Source organism: Coturnix japonica, chromosome 29 (genome assembly GCF_054131305.1).
Source record: "Coturnix japonica strain WE chromosome 29, WE-NBRP24, whole genome shotgun sequence".
NCBI lineage: Eukaryota > Metazoa > Chordata > Aves > Galliformes > Phasianidae > Coturnix > Coturnix japonica.
Genome location: NC_140691.1, coordinates 5,811,016 through 5,837,603, shown reverse-complemented (window position 1 = coordinate 5,837,603; position 26,588 = coordinate 5,811,016). Strand labels below are relative to the sequence as shown.

Here is a 26,588-nt window from a genome sequence, read left to right as displayed (position 1 = left end):
ACGATGCAGCACTGAAATTTTCCAATAGCTTTCAAAGCAAGGAGAGCTGCAAGCTTAATTAGTGTGTGGCTTTTATGAGAGATTGTTTGGAATTGATACCTTTGTATAAGTAAAAGCAGGAGCTGGTTAATTGGCCGGGAACCAACTAAGGAAACGCTAAGGAAACTCTCTGATTCTGACTGTATATCAGTCTTTGTTCGTTTATTTAGGCAGCATGATTTGTTGAGAGAAAAGCTTTTGCCTATTTACCTTAAAACAGTGATGTTTTTATAATGATTTCATAATTAGCTGCAAAATACAACAATCGTCAATGACAGCTACCCCCAGTAAGATTCTTGTTTTGATAAAAAAAAACAATATCTCATGGGTGTTTAGATTGCCGATCTGATGTACCATATAAAGTACTGTTAGTTTAGGCACAGACTTTTTAAATTGATTTTACTTTTCCCACTTTGTAAAGAGCATTAGATTTCACAATTCAGTGAGTACCTGATCTCCACTGTTCATGTGTTTTATTGTAGTTATCGCTAATGGGTATCTGAACAGCAAAATAGGAAGCATGTATCACTTGTCTGTCTGTTTTATACTCCCATTTTGGTTTAAAGAAGAGCAGGACAGAGAGGAGTAGTTGCTAAAATTAAAGCTCTGTGGGGATGGTGTGGATTTATTTTTCCTCTGTGCTTCAGAATTCACTTTTGTTTTTTAAAGGAAAAATACAACCTCTCAGAATATTAGGATCATAAATTTTAAATAGATTTTGTGAGAAGTAATTCAAAAACGTTAACAGATCAAATAAAAGTGTATTAAGCTAGTATATAAAGAAAGGGGGAGAAATGCATTTTTCTCCTATAATATGATTTTTCCCAGCTCTTTACTGTAAGGGAAGTGCCTGCAGTTACACTTACTTTGGGTTGAAAGTAATTCATCAAGGATGCTTTCTGAATTCAGGAACTATGCCATATGTGCTCCATCAGAATTGGTTTTGATGCATACAATTTGTTAGCACTTGAAGCTGCTGCACTGGCTCTGTTTGACTTTGTTTTAGATGGTGCAGCTTGGATGCTATTCAGTATTTATGCACAGGAATCTTGATTAAACTGGATAAAAAAAAGTATTTTCTTTAATGTTTGGGTTACCTGTGTATATATGCTTGTGTTGTTTGAAGGAACCACTTCTACTGTGTAAAACGTCACCTCTGTTATAACTAATTTCCATCTCTACAGCATTTTAGTGAATTGGAAAATAGTGTTAGGAAGCAAAGCCTGGATTTAATTTAGCTCTTGTTGGAAAGTGAAAGGTGTGTATAAATAAAAGCTGACCAATAAAGTAATAGCTGAGCAACCTGTTCAGTGCGGTAGATGTATTTTTCATGGAGTTGAGCACCATTTTAAGAGGTTATTTGCTTCCACCTACTGACCGTTTGTGATATTACATACAGAAAACAGCGTAGTGCTTCGAATTCCCCCGTTCTTCATCTTTCATTCTGATGCAGGCCAGTGGAGCAGTGTGTGTATGCAGGAATTGCTTGCTGTCTGCATTCTATTCGTTTCAAATGGACAAGCAGTACACTAGCAATTGAAGTAACTCTTGAAGTTTCTTAGCTTGTGTGACTTGTTTCTGTTTTGTTTTGGTTATCGTGTGTTATACTGCTAAGAAAGTAGTGGTAAGAGGTAAGGATAGCAGGGAGACACCAAACTAAAAGAAAGAAGTATAATACAAATGACAACTATTCACAGCTATTGTGGCTGTATGGCTGGTGGTTGCTTGAGGGCATCCAGCTTTTTGCTGTTCAGAAAGTAAAACTATACATTTTACACGTGTAAAATAATTGTGTGATTGCCAGAGTAATACCATCAGCAATGATAGTCTGTGCTATCTAGAGCTTTTCTTTCACTTCTCTTCAGTAACACCTGTATTATGTGAACACAGGTTGAAGGTGCTGGATGTGATTTCCTAGGGCCTAACATATTAAAGTTCAGCATCTGTGGAACATTAAAAATATATCAGGGTGAAGGAAGGGAGCCTTCTCAGGAATGAAATAGATGTCACATCTGATGTATTTTGTACTGTGGCCTTCCAGTAGATTTTGCTGTTGACTTACATAAATCATTAGTTTATCTGCAAACTAGCACTGAAAGAAAAAACTCCTTCTCTGGGAAGCTGTAATACTCAGTACAAGCATATGTTTTATGTCTGTTAATTAGGAAGTATTCTAAAACTGATAAATGTTGGAAAGAACATTTTAAGGTTACCTTTCAGAGCTCCATACCAACAAAAAAGGCTGAGTGTAACTGCAGTTCTGCTGTTAATCATACGTGGCCCTTACGGTACTTTGACTCTTATGAGTCGTATTTCCCCTTAATAACTCTTGATATGCTGCATAAAGCCTTGGTTTGCTTCCTTCCTGCTACTCAAAGTAACAGACAAGATAACTAATTACCTTTTGTTGTGCTGAATCAGTGCTCAATACCCAAGCTCTCAGAGTATTTATAATATTATAATTTAACTGGCAGTTATGCAGTGACACCAAGTAAAAAGTGAAGACTTTTGAGTACTACTTTCCACAAGTGCTACCTGAATCTTGGCTTATATTTTGAATGTAAAGAGTATTTGAGATACTTGTTTGTAAGCGAGGTGTAAAACTAACTAAAATAAGAGATTGCTTCTCTGGAGATAGTCTGGAGAAGTGACAGAGAATTGGATATGCCTCACGAAAATGTCTTTAATGTATCTTGCTGAGAATGAAAACAATTTTTCATGGAATCTTGATTCATTTTATTTCATTAAATGATTCCTTTTTAAATATTTTATGAATAAATGGCTAAGGTAAGAAGTCTTTGATATTGAAATAGCATCAGTATATTTAAGATGAATAGACGTGGTGCTGAGGAAACACAGCTTCTTTATTTAATTTGCTTGCATTTTTAATGGGAGCTGCTATTGGCTGTCAGCCTTAAATCTGTAGTTTGAGATTTATGTAACAGGTGACTTCAAAATTTGATGAGAATGGTTCTAGGTTCACTTTAAGGCTGGGGAAGGACTTTCTTTGAACAAAAGTAACAAAAAGAGCCTCATCAACAGAAGTCTCTGAATTTGTAATATGTGAGAAAAATGAGCTTCAGGGTGTGCCACCATGGAAAAAGCAAAGTTAAATACAGTGAAAAAATATAATAGGTCACTAACCTTGTGTACAGTCTAATGATGTGGAATATATTCAGTTTATTCTGTTTTCAGGAGTGACTTGTACAAAGGGAAAAGATGAAGACATAAGTGCCTTTCAGGCAATCAACTGTGATAACAATTGTCTCTGTATATTTCCACAGATAAAAAGGACGTATTCTCTAGCAGGTTATATGTTCTCTACTGTTCAAAGCTCTGACAGTTCAGTGAGAGTCAAAATTCCAAAGGAATAAGAGTAAAATGTTTTGGATGTCATTAGATTTGATACTGCTTGATTCCTGAAGTAAACATAAGTACAAAATGTGTGCACATACATAAATATAAACATGTAGATGTACATATAAAACAGGTGCTTGAGTATTCTTGCATACTGCAGTGAGATTCACACACAAGTGTTTTCAACACATCCAGTAGTCCATGGTTATAAATGTGGACTCGTAACACATTGTAGACTTCAGAATCCTCACCAGCACTTCTGACAACAGATAGAAGATCTCACATTTCCTCTTAAGCTGATAGTTACCTTACCTTTTAACTTATTTTCTTTTTAATAGTGATGGTAAAGGAGAGAATAAATGACTGTTTTATCAAGATGCATGTAGAAAAAGCTTGTAGTACAAAGATGATTTAATTTTATCTTGTGCACTGGCTATGGCATATAGAAATCAGTTTGTTTTTTTCTAGTGCATCAGTCCTACCTTTACGTTTACAACACAAATGTTTGCAATGAAGTTCATTAAATTTTCAAAATGCCATAGTACTGAATATATTATCCTTTAGGGTACTGGTTATTAATAGTTAATATACAGTAAAATATAATAGACTGAGCTACCTGCTCATTGAACATGGATGCCTCTTCTTGAATCCTGAGTTCTTCCCATCATTGTGAATGTGTGTTGTAACAGTGTCTTCTCTCTTTGTCTTTTCAGGATACTAGAGCGGAGTGCAATTCCTCTGTAGAAACTGAGGACAGAAAAGTAAGTGGCTTGTTTTAATGTCATTTATGTTTGGCAGCTCCAGTAAGTTACTGTCTCATTGTATTTTATTTATTTATTTATTTATTTTTAATTTAGCCATGTTAAGTTATTTTATGGTGTTTTATGTATGTGTGTTAAAGTTCCCTAATAGCATTGCTGATGTAGTTGTATTATTACTTCAGTAGGCACAAAACTGCTTTGCCAGATTGAATGAATTTGTTAGAAGATTTCTCTTCCTGGTTCAGAGAGAATTAAAAGCACTCAGAAACAGGAGGTGCAGAAGGCTGCTTTCTAGCTCTCAAGCTGCATTTTAAAACAGTGGGTTTTTATGATTATTCTAGCATTAGTTTAACTGTGCCACAATGTGTAATATTCAAGTTCTGTGGTTCAACTTTCCGAAGTTCTTCTCTTTCAATGGACTTCTTCTGGCTACTGCACCTTTCTAAGAATATTCAGCATCTCCTCTTAATTACAACCCAATTATTCTTGCAGGAAATGAAAGAGACTTGATAAACCAATGTAATCTCATATGCACTTGAGTTGTCCATGGAAATTCAGATTGTATTAAATACTGTTGTACAATCTCATATAGTATGCTGTTGAAGTTATTGCAGGAGAGCACAAACTGTTTTTGTTATGTGATGAAGGTTCTGCAGAATTTCAATGATTTACAGCATTTTCAGGAACAAAGAGGAAATTATTGAGTTAGACAAAAACATCCTAAGAATTCAATTAAGATACTGAAATGTGAGTGTAATTAGCTTGCAAACGCAAGAACTTGCATAAAGAGTTGTCTGGTTGTCCTCCTCACTTCCTTAATTTGTTGGAGCGTATTGAAAGAACATAAATGTTGTAATTTAATATCCTTGCGTGGCGTGTCTCAGGTTTGGTCTCAAAACTGAAGCCTCTGTTGAGTTGAAATGGCAGCTTTTCGGTCCAGGGATATGGGTTACTAACGGCCTGTTCTGAGATAATCAAAGAAAAACATATCAGTTTTATTAAATAATAATGTGTTTTTATTGCTTACTGTATTGCACGTGTCTGTTGGTACTGTAAATAAGGGGCTTAGTGTAATTTGTAGAACCTGGGACATTGTAAATAATTATTTTTATCTATGTTGAAATCAAGACAAACTACTGCAATTAAGACATGCGTAATTAGCATCTCATAATTTGCACTTCCATAATGAAATATATTCCTAATGAACTGTATCATTAGTAATTAATGAAAAATTTTCCAAGCTAACAACAAAATGCCTGCAAGGTGCCTTCCTCTTCTTACCAACTTTCTTCATGATGCTCCTTAATCTCTACCTTCTGGAGTAGAAATGTATGAAGCCTTTGATAAAGTTTCGACTGAAGGCAGACTTAAATTTTGTACAAGTAATTATTATTTTGAATTCTGTTGTTCTACAAATGTCAAAATGTCATCTCATGTCCTTAATGATGTTAAGTCTGTGATGTGTATATCTCTTAATTGTTACTTTTCCTGAATATTTTATGTTAGATTCTACCTTTTTTTTTTTTTTTTTCTGTGAGGTTAGAAGTCTTCAAGTTTTAAAATGGCAGCTGACAAATAACCAGTGGTCTGTGGTAATCAACTGGTATTATTCCTTTGTGATCTTTTCATCCTTTGGATACAGATGAACTCCAGTCTCAGCATCACTTTAAGACTGCTAGTATGTAAAACAGTAGTTTTTCAGTTGTTCTTATAACAGTTTTATCATTTTTCAATAGCTGAAAAACGCCCCCCTCCCCCCCAAATATTTTCCCAGTCTTTTGTTTATTCTGACTTCATATCTTTGGTCTTAAACATGTGGAAAAGATTTGCTATATGGGACTTGAATTGAACAGGAGTCTTCAAAAGTATGGAGGGGAGGGAGGGGAGGGGAACCAAGAGGAAAAAAGCAGTATTTCTCCCTGTCCTACCCTGCCTTTAAGGTCTGAACAGAACACGAGGGAATACTTTGTTTTGCTCTGCAATTGTTGCCTTGTCATCAAAGAAATTCACTCCAGTGCTGTGAAACCAGCATTCTCCTATGGGGTTATTTTCCTCGTACTATCCTACCCTCCCTTTTCATTTTATTCTGAGATGGAGAACTGTTTGAGACACTGAAATCTGACTGGAAAGTTAACTTGCAATGGCTGTTCTGTGCCGGGTAATTTCGTTGCATCTGGATTTCACTGTGCTTGGGATGTTTTGTTCTTCATATTCGGTTTCTTCATTTTTGCTTGATTTCAGTGTACTCTTTTTAGTAATAGACTCATATTTGCTGTAATGTGCAATGACAGTGTCTTCAGTATTCCTTTCAGGAAAGTAAATGCTGACCATTAACTAGCAGCTATGTTATTAGCTTGGGTAACTGAAGGTCACCCAGGATATCTTGCTTCATTTTCTGTTCTTGAAGTAGCTTATGGAGAGAACGTTTTTGAGATGCATCTTGACTTAAAAATTTACCGGGTTTGAGCTCAGAGTGCAGAGGCTTTATGAGAGCAATATACTTAATGGGTGTGCATTAGGTCAATAACATGATAGGTCAGTAAGTTAGAAAATTTCCCTGTAGCGACATAACGTTTCATCACTCTCTTGTTACTTTCTGTGGGATATGGTAGAGGCAGCACTGCCTTTCCTTATGTATTTTGAAGGAAAAAAAATTGTAATTATTTTGTTTTTAGTACCATCTGTCAGAGGATTTTCAGGCACTTCACAAATTAAAAACACTTTTAAGGAAAGTACTTACATTTATATGGCTCAAGTTAAATATATGGAGATAGAATGATGAAGGGAAGACAGAGGGATGGCTGCAAAGTTGGTCTTACTAGTTGGAAAAGAACTACTTTAACATTGTTCTTTAAGTTAATGTGAGTGGAAATTAATAATGGTATCAAATAGAGCTTATGAGTCAGTCTGTCCATGATGCTTAACTGCATACATTTAAGATATCACTATAATGCTGTTTCCTTTTGTTGTGAACCCTTCTTCTGTTTAGGACTTGTGGATCTACTTATTTTTTTTACCTTTTGAGGACATTATGCAATCTGTATCATTTTGGAATGTTTGGGGTATATTTTTTCCCACCTTAAATGGAATTTTTTGGTGAGTATGGCTTGCAGACTCAAATGTATTGTATCAAGGTGTTCTATACAAGTGCCTTTATTATGTTAGGTGACTGTTCTATGAATTGTGCTTGGGTATAGATTCAGTCGAATCTTATGCAATGCTAATGGACCTCCTGGTGTGTGCTGGAGTGAACAAATAATTCCTATTTCTTCTGCCTCTTTAGCTGTGGGACAAATAAGAGTATTATTGAAGCATCATATGACAGGATAGAATGTAGAGGAAACAAGTGGGAATGATGCACGAGATAGAATAACGAGCTGTTCGGATAATGTCTACCTGTCACTGTATGCCAAAAGTTCCCACTGAGATCTCAGCTCTTAAGTTGGATTTGAATGACATTCCTGGAGTTGTTTTCATCACAGAGGTGGAATTTTTCAGAAAGGTGAAATAATCTCAGGCTTATTTTCTTTTGCAGAAAAGCTGCTCGAAATCTGTGGCTCCCTTGGTAATATTTTTAATTCTAGATTTTGTGCTCTCCATATAACTACAAAATCAGACAGTGAGTTGAATCAGACCTGTATTCTGAATTCCATAGGTAAAATTTTATGTTATTTTTATGTAAGAATGTATAATTCTTTATGTAACTCTTAATATATTTTTAGTGGTATCTTTAAAATCTAAGGATCCTCCATTTCCTTGTCTTAGTTTATGTTCTTTGCAAATAGAAACATTAGTTATAGAAATATGGACAGCCGAAGCTTGCCTTAGAACCTAATGTGCAGTGTTGGTTGGCTTAATAAGTATAGGAAACACTGAAGAAAGGAAATAGTCAGAAATCCAGTCAATTTCCTGGCATGTAGATTGTCACAGTGCAAAGCCTTGTTGGAAGGTTCCACAGCATTTGAATGATCATAATGGCAGTCCTATTACTGCTCTCTTGTTCTTTCTGTCACTGACATGCAATTATGGAATTTCACAACTGAAGTGATGACAATTGCTTGTGTGTGTCTGTCTTTCCTTTTCATCCAACTGTATCGAGCAATCCGTAATTTGATAAAGTGGAATTGAAATGACAGACTTGATACAAGTGCCAAAACAATAATTTGACCTCCCACTGAAGTGTTAATGTGTTCAGCTTTATGACTTTTACTCATGCTGAATACACATAAGGAATGTGTATGGTATGTTTATTATGTTAGAATACCAGCTAAGGCAGATTGCTACTCAGCTGGCTGAAGCTGAGCCAACGGATGTTTCTATTTGAGAGGATATCTAAGAAAGGGCAAAAACTGTTGTATGGCAGCTGAGAGAGAGAGTGAGAGAATATGAGAGAAACAGCCCTGCACAGAGGTCAGTGAAAGAGCATCTTTCACTGGGGTGGAGGGAGGGAAGAGATACTTAAGCAGCTGTAGCAGTGATTTTGCAGTTGTGGTGAAAGCAGGCTGTCTTGCAGCAGTGCACAGGGTGGTGTGTAATCCAGAGAGCTGTGGTCCTCCAGCCTGCCAGAACCATTCCGTGGCAGCTGGTCACACCACATAGGGTGCCCTGCACCCCTAGCAAACCTGCTGTGTGCTCCCCAGGTTGGAGGGATGTGCTGTGTACTGTGTTGTACTTTGAAACAAGTATGGCTGGTTCATTAAGCGAGGTGGAATCTAGTCGTGATGACAGGAATGGAACAGGTCACCATTTGATGGGTTACGGAACCAAAATAGGTTGCAGAGCAACTCCTAAGAGGACTTCAGATAATGAGGCCGCTGTGGGAAGCCACTTAGAGTGTTAGTGTTCACAGAGAATCAGTGAATCGATCCAATAGGGTATTTATTCTTGCATAACATCCCCAGATGGTAACGTTTTGAAAATATAGATAATACTTTTCTTCTGTTACGCATCAGGCTTGTTGATGTGCTTTTTTTATTAGACAAGTAATCTCGCAGATGTTGTTTCATTAAACTGAGGTACAGAGATACATTCCATTAATTTTCTATTCCCAAGTTCTAGGCAATGCGTTTTAATTTTCTTTCCTTAAAAATTGCAGGACAGCATTTCATGTATGAAGTGATACACAGATTGCACATTAACTGATTAAACTTAGCAGAACACCGCTAATGGAACACTTGCTAACTTGTCTTTTCAAGTTCCTTAAAAGATAAAATTAATAAATACGCAGCTTTTATTGTTAATTCAAAATATTAGGAAATGGTGCTTCTTAGAGAAAACAGAGGAGCCATAAAATAAGTTATTTTTCCTTATATCTGTATGCCTACATAGTCAGCCTGGGGTTTGTATTCTGAAATACGTGGGACTCAGAAATGTTAGTTTTCCATATTCAAACCTCAGTTTTTGGAAGTAAATGCACTTTAAAAGAAAGTATATTTTTGAAAGTATTAAACTTTTCCTTTTTTCCTGGCTGAAAACATATGGCTGGCCATCTGTGCTTAGCCATATAAGTGTTTCTACACTGCACTTTAATTTTCCTTGCGGTGAGAAGTAAGCCTCTGTTGACTACAGAAGTGTTAGGAAGGCATTACATTTTCATGACGTTTCCTCAAAGAGGCTTATGGGTGAGGTGGGAGTCTGGAGGTTAGATTTTTCTGCAGGTAAAATTTGGGGAACGGAGTTCTTTCGTAATTTAAGCCCTTGTAACAGAGCTCCTGTTGTAATAAGCACACAAACAGTGCTATTCAGGAGATTACAGTTGCTTTCTAATAATTTAATGGTGTACCTGATATGCTGTCAAACTGCTTCATTTCTAGTGGAAAACAAGAAATGTAGGGGAACTGGAATGAGTGAGACTAGTGAGAAAGCTATGCTTCCAAATGTGTACCTGCCAGTAATCTTTTGTTTGTGTGTACAGACAGAAAGAAATGCTGCATGTCTTGTGGAAAGGAGTCCATGACTCCTTCAACTTCTAATGTTTCAGCACTTTCTTGAGAAGCAGAGGGTGATTTTATAGAATATAAACGAAGAGGGAAAGCTCAATTTCATTTGTTGAGTTTGGTCTTTTCCCGCTGTTTAGGCGTAAATTGTTTAGATGGCTTTCCAGGTGTACATGTGTGGCTAGATTATCAGTGGCAGATTGCTTTCATCATATTTGAGGGGGGCAGAATGGGTCAGACTATTGTTTTCTAAATTAATATCTGGGAAGTAATCCAACCTGATTAATGGGATTGCTATGATTGAATGATAAAAAGAGAGATGGATGTGGAAGTCTTTTTTTATACCTGCTGTCTCTATTACCTTCCCAGTACCTGGAACGCATGCAATAATACACTTCTATTCAGTAATCCAATTCATTTCCCATTTATTCTAGTTAGTCATGTTTGTTGTTTTGTTTTTTTTTAATATTGGATCTCATCCCAGGTAAATTATTTTGCTGTAGCAGTACATTGCTTTCTACAGCTGCCTAGACTTCTGGTGTTGGTTGGTTTATAGTTCAGTTACCTTAGAACTGACTTGTTCAATAATCGCAGCACAGTCTACTTTCCTCTGAACTCTGCGATTATGAGGCTTAGGTTTAAATGTACATCTCTGTTTGGAAATTAGGATCTATGCACTTCTATCATCTCTAAAATCCCATTGATGAATTTCATTTAAGGGGAAAAGTAAACTTAATCTTTTTTTTCCCTCATTTTTCTTAAACAGGTATGTTTTAGTGTCTGTGTGTGATATATGATGGATAGACTTTATGGTTTATATCTAAACCATACCCTGTCCAGAAATGACTTATGTAATCATAGCAGTTTTGCACAATTCAGCTGAAAATTTCTTACTGTTGATTGAGGTCAGAAAAATCCTGGGGTTCTGCAATTTATCCTGGGTGCTCGAATACTGAAATAGGACACCCAAGGCAGTACTGAAATAGCTGCTGTGGGAGAGGTGGTGATGGAATGCATGCCATATAACAGCTTCTGAAAGCATTCAGGGGTTATGTCTTAAAATACAGTCTAAGTATTGAAAGAAGAATTCTGATTTCAAAGTATGAAAGCTCTGTTTTCTGCTAGCAGACTAACATACAGAAGTGCTTGTTTATATTTTTCTGGATAATGATGATATGAATCCTATTCAAGTTGCAACTCTCAAATTTAGATAAGTTGCTCAAAAGTATCAAGAACTGATAGAACATGGCAATTTATTACTATTATTAATATATATTTTGATGGATTGCCCGAAATCTAGTAAGGAACACTTGCATTTTCATGAAAATCTATTTCATCAAAGATTGTTTTGCCTGACTTCTGGGTGTCTGCAGGGATGGGGTACGCCCCCACCTCTGGGCAGCCTGTGCCAGTGCTTCCTTATCCTCCTCATTAATGAATAAATAAAAACACTGTGATTTGAGATCAGTCTTGCCATGGAGTCTGAGAATTTGTTTCTGATATTCCACGTGATTTATTGTAAGTAAATAAAATCATGCCCTTAACAAGTCAGTTTTAAGGCTTACTTCTGATTACGCAGATAGTCTAGAGAACTGTAATTTCTTATATGATAGAGGTATCAGTCTGGGAAAAACTGGATTGATTTACTCTGTATAACTCACAAGGATACTGGAAATACCAAGGATTTTCATGTGCCTTCACATACGTGCAGTACTTGCTATGCCCATTGAAATAATTAAGATCAATTGAGTAAGGCTTCTCTATTTAAATTACTGCCTTGGGAATAGCTATGAGTCCTGTGGGACTTCATCTTATAGCATGGAATGAAAAGCATTCAATTTCATCTTAGGAAAGCAAGGCAGACAGAGGCCTGTGTTGGTTTATAGCCTCAGCTGAACCCAATGCAAATATTGGTTATTGCTACTATGTCTGAAGGTTATTGGGTCCAAAACTTTTAATATAGTTAATATAGGTAAAAATTGTATTTGAAATAAAGTGCCTTTTAGAAGATCTGCTTCTTCATAAGAATGTAAATACAAAGGCTCTCAAGGGATGTCAGCTTTTATTTTGGGGCTCTCCCTCTTGAAATGTGGCTTGCTTACTTTCTTTCATTGGAAGCAAAGAGCAGTATATGAGGTGTGTTACAGTCTAGCGCAGATAATAATATCCAGTCTGATCAGAACTAGGGGCAAGTTATTCTGTATGCTAATAGACTTAGTAACACCTATCAAAATACTCCCCTCTTTCACATCCAATTCTTGCCTTTTCAAAACTGGTTTGAAAAGCCCAGTGACACAATATTTGCTTTAAAAGGAGGTGTTCTTGTAAATATTAGTGTTCTTAACCTACCTTTTATTTTCATCTGTGTTTAAAACCTACTCAAATTTGATTATGTTTCAGAAGATCTCACTCATTAAGTTTGATCTTTTCTTTAAAAGAGTAGTTCTTGTATAAGGACTACAAATCTCTTCATATAATCTATTAAGAGTTGTGCATACTGCTAAGACTTGGTCAGTTTTAGCCTTAAAGGTGACCAGTAGAATTTTGGCAGGTTCTGGATGAAATAGCTTACATAACCAGAAGGTGGCAGTGTAAGCTTAAAAAATAAGAATTAAGGCATTTACTTAGTAAATCAATTTTTAAAGGAGGGTTTTGTTTTGGTTTCTTGTTTTCCTCCACAGCAACCCAATTTCATAACAACTTCTAAATCATTATAAGCCTTGTTCATCCTTGACATAAGCCTGTATTTTTATTTTGTCCTGTTTTAGATCTGATGGAACTCCCCAGTAACTTTTGCTCCTGATTCCATGTATCGTATCCTGATTTGGTGCACTGTCACTTAATTTTTTTTGTTAGCACTTTGCATAACAAAATTGCTAGCATTTTTTAAGTTACTTATCTCAAGCCAGTCTTTCACTTCATTTTAATGTGTCATATGTATAGTATCCGTATCATGCTGTCAACTGATGTTACTGTAATGTATTTACACTTGCAAAGGTGTTAGCCCTGCAGATGCTGAAAAGAAATGCCAGGACTGATGTAAGAAGGGATGAGTGTTTTCCTTTTCTGAGTGTGTTTATATAACATGAAACATAGAGAAAGTTGCTTCCTAATGGTTTCCTAAATAAACCAAAAAATCCTAAAAATTGCTATTGATTATAATACTGTACTAAATAAAAAATTACCAAAATTATAAACGTTAATGAAACCAGCTCAGTCGCTTTAAATGATGGTTTGGCAAATGAAAGATCCTTTATTCTTTCCCCTCTTGTTTTTCCTTGAGGTAATGGAAAATGAAAAATGTTCTGTAAATGTCAAAAACACGATAAAGAATGAATCCTTTGGGTGAGTTAATGAAACCTTTCTGCCTGGTGGCAAGTGGCAGGCCCTCATCTCTACAATGACTGGCGCTAGGATTCTCTGAGCAGTAATATCTGAAGAGCTGTGCAGCAATTCCATCACTAATTTCTAGTTTACTTAAAGTCTCCTTGGCACCTCTCTTAAACAGAAAGGAAAAACAGTGGAATTGCTATAGCATCTTCCCTGCAACTACTGCTATAGTTTTTTGTTGCTTCTTTCATGGAGATCTGCCATCTACTGTACACGTATCAAAAACAATAACATTGCATGGGTTGTGGGATCCATGTGTTCTCCATCACAATTTAATTACTAACTAAACTGTATGAACAACATACAATACTATGTATTTAATATTAGGTATTATAATACATAATTGTAAGATAATATTATATGTTGTTTATGCAATTGAGATACTAATTAAATTAGATATCTGAGATGCATAAAAAGGATTTTTTGTATGCCTCTATGATTTCAGACTCTCAATCTGTGTTGATGCAGTTGCAGCTGTATGTAGCATATGCTAATGGTATAAATAACAAGAAATTGAATTGAAAAGTGAAAATGAAGTATGGAATATCCCTCGAAAGGAAAGTTAATAGATCATGCACATTACTCTTTTTCATTGTAAAACTGAAAATACTTACATTGAGAAGTATGTCTGCAGTGATGAAATGATTTTATTTTTTCCCTGAAATACTGAAGTACTTCAACAATATGTATGTGCATTCTACCGTTTTACATAGCAGATAATGGATTCAGGCCTTCTAACCAATGAAGAATGCTGAAGAAACAGCTGTTCCTTACAGTATTCTTTTGGTTATAAATACATTTGTCTTAGAGGCTTTCTGCAAAGTTGGCACAAAACAATGCTACTTAATATGAGTAGAGATTATATGTTAATAGTGTGTGGTAAATGGTTCCAATGTAAGACCTATTCAAATCTGTTGAGATTTTGCAAACAGAAGTGGAATTAATCATACGTGTTTACAACAATTATCTGAATATCCTTACTTTCACTACAGCTTCCTGTGAATAGAATTCTTTATCTCAAAAAGCACCTCTAAGGTTAGTATTTGTTTATTTTAAGTCTTGGCAGAGCACGTAGCTGGTTTTCTTGATAATTTACTTATATCTCTTTTAAGTAAAGTTTGGTTTGGACCTGGTTGTTTTTAAATTTGTTTCCTTCACGGCCTTATCATGAGATAGATGGCTTGGAGCTCATGAATGGTCTTTTTAGTTATATATTTAGTGTGGTTGAAAGGGTGATGTTTGTTGAAGTGGCAAAATGTGAAACTGTCAGGAGAACAAAAAAATGATAAATGGGAAGTTCAAAGAACACATTTTTAAATAAGTCAATTTGGTAATTAGAAGTTGGAATACCAGTAGGTTTTCACAGTAGGGAGGACAGCAGGGAAGGCAAAGAGTGCTAATTTTATTTTAATTAAGCTGTTCAGTTAATCAGAATCAGAGGATTCTGCTACTAAGTGGGAAAGGAGGAGCAGTATGATGTTATAGACTTGCTCTGTGTTTGACTCTGTCAAGTGGCATCCATTTTATTGTGGTTGCAGTATGAAGTGTTTTCAAGTATTATTGAAGGAGATACTCAAATTGAGAGCATGTGTACAAGTAATAAAGTAGCTCACTTGATCTCTCTCCGGGCCTGTGGCTTTTGTCAGTCTCAGGGAGCTCTTAGGGCTAAGCTCTTTCTCATCTTAATGAGAAAGAGCAGTAGGTAGAACAACGGTCCTGCTTGTTGAGAGTAAATGTACGAAACATAGTTTTTAATTTTTATCATTACAACTCTGTGCTTAAACTAGAAACATGTGGCTTACATTATGACATGGTTCATATGGGACAACAGTCATCATGATTTGCTATCAGGATCTTCAAAGAGCAGCAGTTAGGTCCTCTTAAGTCACGGCTGTGAATAGTAATTACAGAGAGCTATTTGCTTTCTATGAATAAAGTGTTTCACCCATATAGAGATTACTTCAAAACCAAAATCTAGCTTAGTGTAGAAAGTAGCTTGTTTATGTAACTGTGGTTTAGCTATCACGCGTAACGTGCTTTAACTCAAGCAGAAATGTTCAAGCAGGATAGTGTCCCCAGTGATATGTCCTTTCAGAACTTCTACCAGTATCCCGTACATAAAAAACCCTCTATCTTCCAGCACAGTACAAAATTACTGGCCCTGATTTTACCTTGGGTTTGCAGCGTGCCTCTGGTCTCCTGATCTGTGCCCTGTCAAGCTTGCTTAAACTGCTCAGTTTAATAGTAAAGTCTATGTGTAGGTTTTTTTTATTGAACTTCTTAAGAAATATTATGTTCCCAACTGGGGGCTTACTGTTCTCTTCTAAAATTTTCTTAACGGCCTTGCCGAATAATGGGAATGATAAGAATAGTAAACCTATTGTCTGATAATTACCAACTGTAGTCTGACTACTCATTTGCATGTTCTGATTCCAGAGTTGCATTATATAATGTTAGCCTTTTCATAACGTCTCTGTTATAAAGAGATTTTACTTGATTCCATTAGCTACGTTATCAAGAAGCTACTGCATGACAGATTTTGGATCCAGATGGTAATGATAGGTCGGGATGTGCCAGGACACAACTAGGTTTCACATACCAAGCTGAGCTTGCAATTCTAGCATTCAAAGTTGTTTTAAATTGGGGTTGACTTCTTCATCGTGCGTTCACTGATCACAAATGTCAGAACCCTGTTTTTGTGGATTCTGAACCATTCATTGAGAAATGAACAAGACAATAGTAAACATTCTTTACTAAGTTACTCTAAAATAACACTCATTCGAAGCATAAAATCTTGAGCTTGTGTTTGTTAACAGTTGATGATCCGTTTCTGTGGGAGCCTTTTCCTGATGTTTCTGGACTTAGAGCTTTTTCCCCTGTATTATTTCTCACAGTCACAAGGACCACTTATTCCTTTGCTTTCCTTAGCAATATGAGGTAGATGGGACATTAATATGTTTATGATTTCACTCCTTGTGAGAATGGTTTGTTCAGTTTTTTTGTTTATGTGCAAGTGTACCTTTGCATCAGATAATTCTACACAGGTAATTCATTTCTATGATTTAAGATGTTGTTAATTGCCTTTCTGAAGGGAGTTTGAGCACTTTTTAACCAAACATCTGAACAATTAGCTATGACAATTCTGCCACTGTGCATTCACTTAATTTCCAATTAATCAAACATTCAATAAATCATTAGTATAATTACACCTGCTCAAATATTCCTACCCCAGCACATTAGCTACGCTCGGGCAGACTTCTTTGCCAGCTGTGCGAATGGGTTCATTTGTCTGACCCAGTTGGTTGCACGCCCTTGCTCCTTGTGAGCCTTGAGAAATGATAGGGCAGAAATTTTAATTATTTATAATACCACAAATTCTTTTGATTCTCTGTTCGTACTTCTCACTCGGGTGCTCCTATAACAACTCTAAACCAAGCATCAGTGGAGTGGTAAGACTGGTTAATTTCTGAAGATTTTTATTCATTTTTATGTCCCTTCTGTGTCACTTTTCTAATTGTTGTCTCCCCAGGTAAGCAATAATTCCCTCATCACCATATATCTCAAGCACAAATTATTAAAATAGTATCATTTATGTCATATAAATGCATCTGAAACTATCCTAAAGGTACTTTATTGGTAGCTAGTAAAGTGATTCAGGAGACTAACATTTTAGGACTTTGTTTTGAAAGGCTGCACAAGTACTAAGCTACTGGTGTAGCTTCACAATATCAGTGCATTTATTTTTAGCATCTGAGTAAGACGTTCAAAATCCAACTCTGAGTATTAACTTAAATTTGAAACGTGTGTGAAACGTGTTTGTTATCTACTCCTTCCATATAAATGAGGCACCTGAAAAGTGATGAATTGCCTCAGGATCTATCCCGAAAGTGGGTCTACTCAGTATTTATATCTTCCTGGTCTCTTCTTGTAAGCTTTATATTGTTCTTAATGTACAACTGAGTTGTTAGACTCAAAGGAAGCAGACTGGGCCGTGTAATCTTAGTCTCTGTAGTAACTTACATATACTAATTAGGCATTATTTTAATGCCTTAAACCTGTCAACTTTTATCATCTTTAGTAGTTGCTGGTAGACTGTATTAGCTCATGGGTTATCAAACCCTCTCAATCTCTTAGAGTAGTGAGTAGATTTGTGGATTAGTACTTCTTCATTCTGCATGGTGTGAGGTCTTAATACTGTTGCATGATATTATAAGTGCTGTTTACGTTTTCAGCTGTTGGTGAGTGTGTTACGTTCTACACCATATAATGTACTATCAGAACAGGAATTTTCTATGCAGTGCTTAGAAGACCTCTTTATTTTGCATTAACAGTTGATTAAACTTAATAATACAGTGAGTATCACAATGAAGCAGGATAATTGCAAAGTACTTTGTCTTTTGAAGCCTGAAGCAGTTTCTGTGGTGATAACTTTGGAGGCTTATGAATGTTTTTATGTATTTTTCTCAGATTAATAAAATGTTTATTATTTTCCTGCCACATTTGAATAGTCTACGATTACATGACTTTTATGAGCAATCTAAATTAAAGACCCTAGTCATCAATACAGAGTGAATTACTTGACCAGGGTTTCATTTGTGCATTGTTTTTGTATGTCCAGATGGGCGTTTTGGTTTACCATATTCATCAGCAAGGAATCTCAGAGCATTGTAACATCTGTGTGAAGCTTGAGCACACATGCTCAATTATTTCCAAACTGATATGAGCAGCTTAGTTTTATCTCTCTGAAATATATGATTATCTTTTTGTACTTTATTTGTAGAGGAAGAGGCAGTTTCACTTAGCACAAAATCTGTTGATTGCATGGCAGAATGTGGGAGGCGATGTTTACGCTGATGGTCTGGTTCTTATGACTTAAAATCATCTGTCATTTCAGCTGGATTTAAAAAAGCAGGAATGTTACAGGGCCGGCACTTCTAGAACTTCTACAACAGTTGCACTAGTCATCGAGAACGTTATGACCAGAATGTAATACGTTCTTAAGCAAGGGCATGAGCTGCATCACTTTGTGGTGCTCAAGGAAGAGAACATAAAGAAACTCAAGAAGAAAGCAGGATGTACTTTGCACTGGCAATAAATCAGTGGTGTTGAATATCACACAGAGTGGGGAAAGCAGGCTGATGCCATGTTGATATGTTAAGTAATCTAGAAAATTAATGGAAGCAGATCGGGTTGTAAGATTCAGCCCTGCTGTTGGACTGGCTTAGGTTTAGGTTTAACAGCTCCTGCTACTAGATGATTCTTTGTTGCATTTGGTTTCCCAATACCCTGATTTCTCAGCTTGCCCATTTATACATTCCTATACAGTGTTTTGCTGAATTGTTTTTATTATTATGATTTCAGTCCTTAGTCTGCTCTTTGCCAGCAAATATGGATTCTTATGCTACCTTTGTCTAACAGAAGATTGTAAATATAATCCCTATTTAAAGTGAGAAGCCTTGTATTGGTATTCTACAAAGCTCTTGTAACCTGTTTCCTTCCAATGTAAGCTTTGATGTTTTTTTTTCCCCAAGTTAAATTTAGCATGGAATCATTTTATTTTATTTTTTAATGAAATCATATGTAGCTTCTGTAAGGAGCTATTGGCTTTTTTATTTGTAAGTTTGCGACTGTTCTGTGTCTTATAGTAGGTAAAGTATAGTTCTAGTAAGGAATCGAATTAATTTTGAGTTTGTGCTCTCAAATTGTATGCTTTCATTCCTTAGTTTATTAGTCACTACTCAGAACTCATCTAGGAGTTCTGTAAAGCTCTGGCTACAGTGTTTGGTAGTACCTATGCAGTTGAAATGTTCTATTTAGTACTATCATAATGTGTGATTTGTGTCTTTATTGAGAATGTGCCTATTTGTTTTACGTGCCTCGGGAACACAAAACAGCCCTACATCTGGCATAGAAACTGTCCCACAGAAGTAATTGCTGTTTAGTAGGTGGATGAGTTGTGAAATGCTTCCCAAAAGAACTTTTTTTCTTTAAAGCCATACAATTTTGTCATTTAAAATGTGTGCAGTTGCTGGTTCGTGATCCATGATGCACCACAAACAGTAATGGCTTATCTCTACTCAAGTACAAATTGCTGTTGGAAAATGCCTAACATGCTGTTTATATTTCAGTGCTGTAATTTATTGTTTTGCCTCCTCCTACTGATGTTAGTATGCTCTATAATGATTATTTTGTGGAAAAAGAAGTCACGGTTATATCTTCTTAATGCTATTGTTTGAGTTAGAGTGTGTTGATGGGGAAAATGTATTTCATATGGGCAGGTCTCTGAAATGAATTTTAGCCTAGGAATTTGGAATAGTAGGCTGTAAGATTGCGGGAGAAACTTAGCTATGTGGTATGGATTTTAAATAGGTAACGACTATATTGAGTAATACAATAGTTATGTGAAGTGCTAAATTGCTCAAGCCAAAGTTATTGAACTCAGGTACCTAAAGGTGTGTATTTGATTTTAATTTATTTGATATCCAGAGTTTGAGGTGACCATAATTGATAATGGGAATCAGTGATGACAGTTTATATGTAACAGCTGTTAAAAGTTAAGGTGCTTATGGATATTTTAGCATTTGCAAATAAATTAGAGCAGTCTGGTCTGGTGTGTGATGGGTTGAATTTAATTGCATTCACTGATGAAAAGTCAGAGTTTGATTCATAGTGTGACCGTTCAGTGATACTCATCCCCTTGCCTCCTCTTCCCCCTCCTTCCATTTTCTCTATTTCCTGTCTTCTGAAGGTTATTTATTTAGGTTTTTCTCAGTAGAACACAATTCCACGTTCCCACCTGTTGAAGTGTGTAGGTTGTCTCTTCCAAGGATATGCCGGTAAGCACATCTGAAAATGCATCTGGTGAACCTTTCAAAAATCCATGCCTGATGTTGCAATCATTCTTGTCCACTGTTTTGGATGGTATATGAATTAGATTAAATATCTTGATTATTCAAAGAAGTTTACCTTAATGACCTGCAATTACTTTAATGGCCTTGAAATTCAAAAGGTAGGAAGGCACTATGTTTCTTTAAATGAACATTAAATATAAAATGTCTCTGACTGTTGTGAAAAGCCAATTTTATTGCTGTTTAAATTATTCAAAATCAATATTTTACTATTAGCTATAGTTAAGAAGTTTATGAAGACAGAAGCATCTAAAAGCTACCTTTTAAAACATTGAGTAATTGCATGTTGTTGTTAAAATAACAGGTTATTTACCATGTATCACTGCTTCAGAAAGTAACCTCTTTATTTCTTGTAGAGTTGGTGTTGCAGCACACTGTATCTGTGTCTATTTCTCTCTAAATATACTGTACAAGTCACTGTCTTTGTAACCAGAGGATGTCTTGGATCAGCCTACACCTTTGCAGCACTGTTTCATAATTGGGGGTTATTCCAAAATGGAAATTACCTCTAATACTCAAGTACACACTGCTTTAAATAAGTCCAAATTTTCATAACAATGGAGTATAATATAATTAAAAGGGAGGGTGTAAAACAGCAGTATTATTTTTATCCTTCTTCACAGGAATTGCACTGTACTTTAAAGTATAAAATCTCCACAGAAATGAAAGAAAAATACCAACACTTTTTCATACCAATGTAAAAAACAGGTGAATGTTTTAAGCTCTGTGTTAATCAGGCTTGTATGTGTTCCCTGAAGTTCAAGGCAATCATGCTTGCTGGCAGATTTTCAGTGAAGATGATATTTATTAGTTTTGACCATTCAGAAACCAAACCAAAGACATCAATTTTCCCTTCTGCTCTGTAACAAATGAAATAATTTTAAGTTTTTGTAAGTTTACAATAAAAAAATGCAAGTCTTGAGCTTCAGTTCACACTGGGAAGTTCTTGAGTTTTGAGGCATGAGATTTTCTGTGGATTTATGTTTTTTTTTTTGTTTTTTTTTTCCTTTGGCTGATTCAAGATAAATATACCTGATTTTATTTACCCTCTGATTAGGTGAATGTGTAAGGTAACTTCAGTGAAATCAATAGGAGTTAGTTTTCATCTTATGCAAGAATAACACCACTGATTTTAATGGACTTGACTATTTTTAGGTCATGTTAAATGAGAACTGAATTGCCTTTATGAAGTTGGGAAATGAATGCAAGTTCATAAGAACTCCTCATTTTGAAGTACATTTAGTTTTTAATAAGTATCTGCAACTACTGTTCTCAACAGTGTTTTGAAGTAGCTGCAATAACTTTAGAATATGAGGTAACCCACTTGCAATTTGTTACTGATTTTGTATTCATAATAAAATATGAACATAAATAACAATTGAAATATTATAATGTACGCTTACTGCTTCAGATATGTCTGAAATATGCGTTGCATTTCAGTATCTCATTTAATTCTGCTCAACTGTCTTCACCATTCAGTAAGACAGAGTATTTTCTTCCTATTTTATTTCATTTTCAATGTTGGTATTCAGTGTTAAATATCAAGCTAACTAAAGAAAGAAGCTCAAACTTTCTTCTTCTACAAAGATATTGATTCAGAGAAACTCCTGAGTTTTGTTGAGCCCACCTCTCTTCAGGACAGTGTGCTAGGGCTTTAATTAAGCTAGTTACGTGTAGGAAGGCTGAGGGAAAAAAATATATATATATATATGTGTGTGTGTGTATATGTGTGTGTATATATATATGTGTGTATATATATATATATACATATATATGTGTGTGTGTGTATGTATATATATATATATTTCCCCTGTTTAATTGTTAAAGATTTATTTTTTTAATTACTTTGTTAACTTGTTCAGCTAGTGGTGCATTTGTTGTGTTCTAGAAACAGTGTTGATGCTTAAATGGTGTTGGTATTTAAGCATATACATTCTATTTGAGCCTCTTGAATTCTTTGGAGTTTATTCTACATGTTTTGTCTCGCTCAGAGCTAATGAACTTCGTTTCAACTGGAGTTGAGTTGCTGACCAGTTACTTCTTGTTTTAACTTCAAAATGACATTAATTTTTCAAACTCCTTGTGAATTTTCAATGCTTACCATGACCTATTGCTTCAAGTTTCATGAAAATAAAGCATTTCACTGTGTTCAAAATGTAACCTTTTTTATCTGCATATTTCTTGTAGGCTATGCTGGCTTATTTCCACTGCAATACATTAGAATGGGAAAGTATTAAAAAAATATTGATTTCTCATTTATAATTCTGAAGTGACATATTGAAATGAAATTTGGATGCCATCCAGCCCTCAGATAACATTGGCTTTATTGGATGAAGCGAGATGATCTCATTCTAATGAATATGCTAGTTCTACATGAAAAGTGCAGAGAAAATAAACGGGAGATTTGGTAGCTCAATACTGTTGACTGTTAAGGTTTCTAATTGTTTAAATATGCCACTTTATATATTTTACATTCCATGTACAGGAAAATAATCACTTTGATTTCTCTCCCCTCTGTTTCCTTCTTTAAAAAGAAAAAAATAATCAATTAAATATCCTGGCATGAATTTATTTGCAATTACTGTGTTTTAAATGTGTTAAACATGAATACACTCATTATACGCACAGAGTTCTGATTTACGTCCCGCATCACTCTTGGTTAAAACAAAGCTTATTTAATCAGATGAAGTTGGAAACAAGGGATTTCAAACCCTTCATCCTAACCTCAAACTGTTACCCCAAATCTGTGAGCCCCACCTACATCATTTCAGTACTGCACATTCTATCTTTAGCACTTTCTGTAGCAGGGAATGATCTGAAAATAAAGCTATTTTGATTACTAAGTGTGTCCTGTACATGGAGTGATGGCTATGTTCATTGATTTTAGTCTTTATTAATCTATTTGGCTTTCTTTCCTTTCTACCAATCAATCTAATGGTCATTGAACTAGCAGACATGGTTTCCACATTGGCTTTTTTAAATATGCTGTGCATCTTCTTGTCCATTAGGCTTCTAAAACTACTGTGCTCTTTGTTTTGTTTGGTTTGTTGTTGTTGTTGTTGTTGTTTTGTACGTGGAAGTTAATGGAGGAAAACTGCCTGTCATCAGATTTATGCAGAGTTGAGAGTGAGTGAATGCTGCCATCACCTAAGTTGCCGTTTATTTCACAGTGATTGAGCTTCCTGAGCTTGAGGGATTTTTGCAGGGCTGGATTTTTGTGGTTGATAGGTTTTTGGTGATTTGTCATAAAATCATTCCAACTGAGCTGTTTACTGGTCTGAGTACTTAATTACTACAGTAGCAGAGAATGGCATAAGCTGTAATTTTGACTGAAGATCATGTAAAAATGTGAAGTAGTTGATACTTTTTGTTGAGCAGTGTCTGTGGCTTTCTTCTGCTTTTACCCCATCATGTAAAATGAGATAAAGGAGCATACAAATGCATGTTTCATAGATTAAATTGAACATTTGAGATGTTGGGAGAGGATAAAGATGAAAGCCCACAACTATGCTCCTCTTACTCAACCGGCTTTTGGAAATATGTGAACCTCTCAGCTGGACACCTTAAGTTACAGTGAGGAACTTTGCTTCCTATTGCAACAGTGCTAACAACTTTTCAATTAGAAGTCTTTGCCACAGGGTTTTCCACAATGTTGAACATAATTCTTGTGCTTGTCTAATATTCCGAATCAGGTCATTTACTATTTTGGCACCGAGCATTTAGCACTTCATGTATGTATTGCATGGGAAGTGAGATGTAGTAGATATTCGATGGCTGTGTTCATTATCTCATCGTAATTGACAGAAGTTTTGTCAATGTTTGCCATTAACTAAATCTGTTGATCTCTGAAACGCTGGAACTTATTCAGATCTGGAATTCATGTAAGAATAACTTGGGTATTCTGTTTATTAACTCTGATTTGGCTGTACTAGGCTTGTTCCTGACTTTGTAAGCTTTGGAGCTGGGTGAATATGACAAATCCTGCCCCGTATCACAAACATTTGTAAATAGAATTCATCAAATACATTTTGATGCAGAAAAAACTCAGAGAGTCCCCTTCATAAAACAGATGGTGATAGCAACACCTTTAGATCTGGTGGTTCTGTGTGCAAAACACTGTCGAGATTTAGGATGATCTCCATGATAGATATGCAGAAAATAGCAAGCACTGAGATAGAAACCAAGGAGATTCGTATCTTGGATGCTCAGGCAGAGGCAGTGCACAACGGTTCTGAAGTCTTTGCTAGTTGTCTGGATGTTTTATATCAAGCAATTCATTTCAGTGGAAGGTGTGGAAAGCAGTGCCCCTATCAGGCATTGTGCTAAGTATCCCTAACTGACCAGCAGCTTTAGACAAATGCCTTCATTTCATTTTGTCACTCAGTTGCATGGTAAGCACCTTCTCAGTAGTAGCCAATATAATAAACAGCCATTCACCCACAAAGTTTGTGCCCTGTGTTCATGCATATGTATACAAAATGGCATTTGGTCTTGTAGTCTTCCTACCAACATCCTTTCCTCTGCTCTGTTTTTGTTCCAGTGAAATTCTGAAGTGTTATAAATGAGGCAAGTTACAGAGAAATATTTCATGTGCAGCTCACCACATTTTAAAACAATCAAGGCATTTAAAGAGAGACAAATTCTAAGAGGTCTAGAGAATAACAAATCATAACATAACTTTGAAGTTGTAATGAGAATAAGTTGTACAGGAAGGTCTCTTTACAATTATTGTCATGAGGATGAAGTAACACAGTGCTAATGTTTCATGTACCCTGTGAAAGATGATAATAAACTGTACTCCTTTGACCTTATTAATGGTCTGTAATTTGACTTGTTTGCTATTTGCATTTTTTTCTTTGCTTACAGAATTTGTAACCTATGAAGATTAGGTGGAAGTGACAGTGAAACTAAACATAACTGTATGCTAGAAAGGTCAATTACCGAGAATGATAATTCTGATACATCCTTCTCGTGACAAAGACTGTAGCCCGATGGCACTACATAAATCTCTTGCAGTAACAGAGGCTTTTCCAAAAATGAAAATGATAGTGTTGCTGTTTTAAGAACTGCAAATGAAAGTGCGCTTTTTTTCCTTGCAGTTCCTTGAATACTCAAATCGTGTTTACTTTTTGCTCCTTTAGAAGCAAATACATAGCATGCTCTTTTTATGTTCTTATTTTACCTTAGAAACAACAACTTTCAATATGGAAGGACTCCCTGCTAAGTGTTCAAAGTTGAAGGAGGCTGTATTTTACGCAGCGTAGAACATTTTCCAGTCTTACCTGCCAAGCATTTCCCGTGTAAGACTCTGGCTAAGTAATTAAATACATTTTCAAGAATACCAAGGAACCAGCATTAAGGATCACAACGTATTGGTGTACTGCCTGATTCAGTGCTAAGTCTGATGAACGTCTTAACTGTGTTCTTTGATTTCTACCTACTTGACAGAGCACAGAATCAGGCAGTGCACCAGTACTCTGTGATTCTGAGTACCTTGTGATTATTCATCAGTTTATTCCTGCAAAGTGAATAAAGTTGCCAGTTGCTCATGTTTCTGGTGCTTTATCACCCCTCATTTTGAGGCTTGACAGGATGGGAGGTGTCCTTGTTGCTGCTATTTCACTAGCTCAATGTAGGTGTTGCCACTGGGGACATAGAGCCCAAGAATGACTGGAGATACTTTCGGAAGTCGTGTACTGTTGGAGTGCAGAGTGGTTAATGGACTCTTAAAATATTTTTACTGAACAGGCCAGCAATTCACTTTTGCTGAGTTATATGCTTCTCTGGTTACTATGGCATTGTAATTTGCTCTGTATTCCTTATAAATTCTTAATTTGGAATAGTGCAATGAGTTTTCAGTTATCTAAATATGAATTACAGTAATTTTCTAGGATGTCTTGCTTGGCAGCTATTATTATTTTCTACAGCATTCATATGACAAATTATATTGCCACATAAATTATACCATTAGTTTGCTATTAGTTTGTAATTAAAAATGGCTTAATCTGTACATACATTGAAGATCTTACAGATGGAAAAGAAAATAGATTCAGTAAGAGCCTGCTCTCCTCACATATAAATGGCTTTTGAATAAAGCAGAAGAGTAACAGGGTTGATAAATGAATTTAATACAAATGTTTATGGTTGTGATTACTTATTATTTGTAAATGGCCAAGCAACAGATGCAGCTCATAGTG

The 26,588-nt window shown here is 35.7% G+C and overlaps 1 long non-coding RNA gene across 5 annotated transcripts in view; it reads left to right on the top strand.

The window, feature by feature from the left end:
- The window catches only part of LOC146755892 (uncharacterized), a 152,941-nt gene that overhangs the window by 44,669 nt on the left and 81,684 nt on the right, over nt 1-26,588 (top strand). For all 5 annotated transcript variants that reach the window (XR_014937813.1, XR_014937811.1, XR_014937812.1 and 2 more), the window contains exon 2: nt 4,110-4,157. This is a non-coding gene — a long non-coding RNA (uncharacterized LOC146755892). The remainder of the gene's footprint in view (nt 1-4,109; nt 4,158-26,588) is intronic.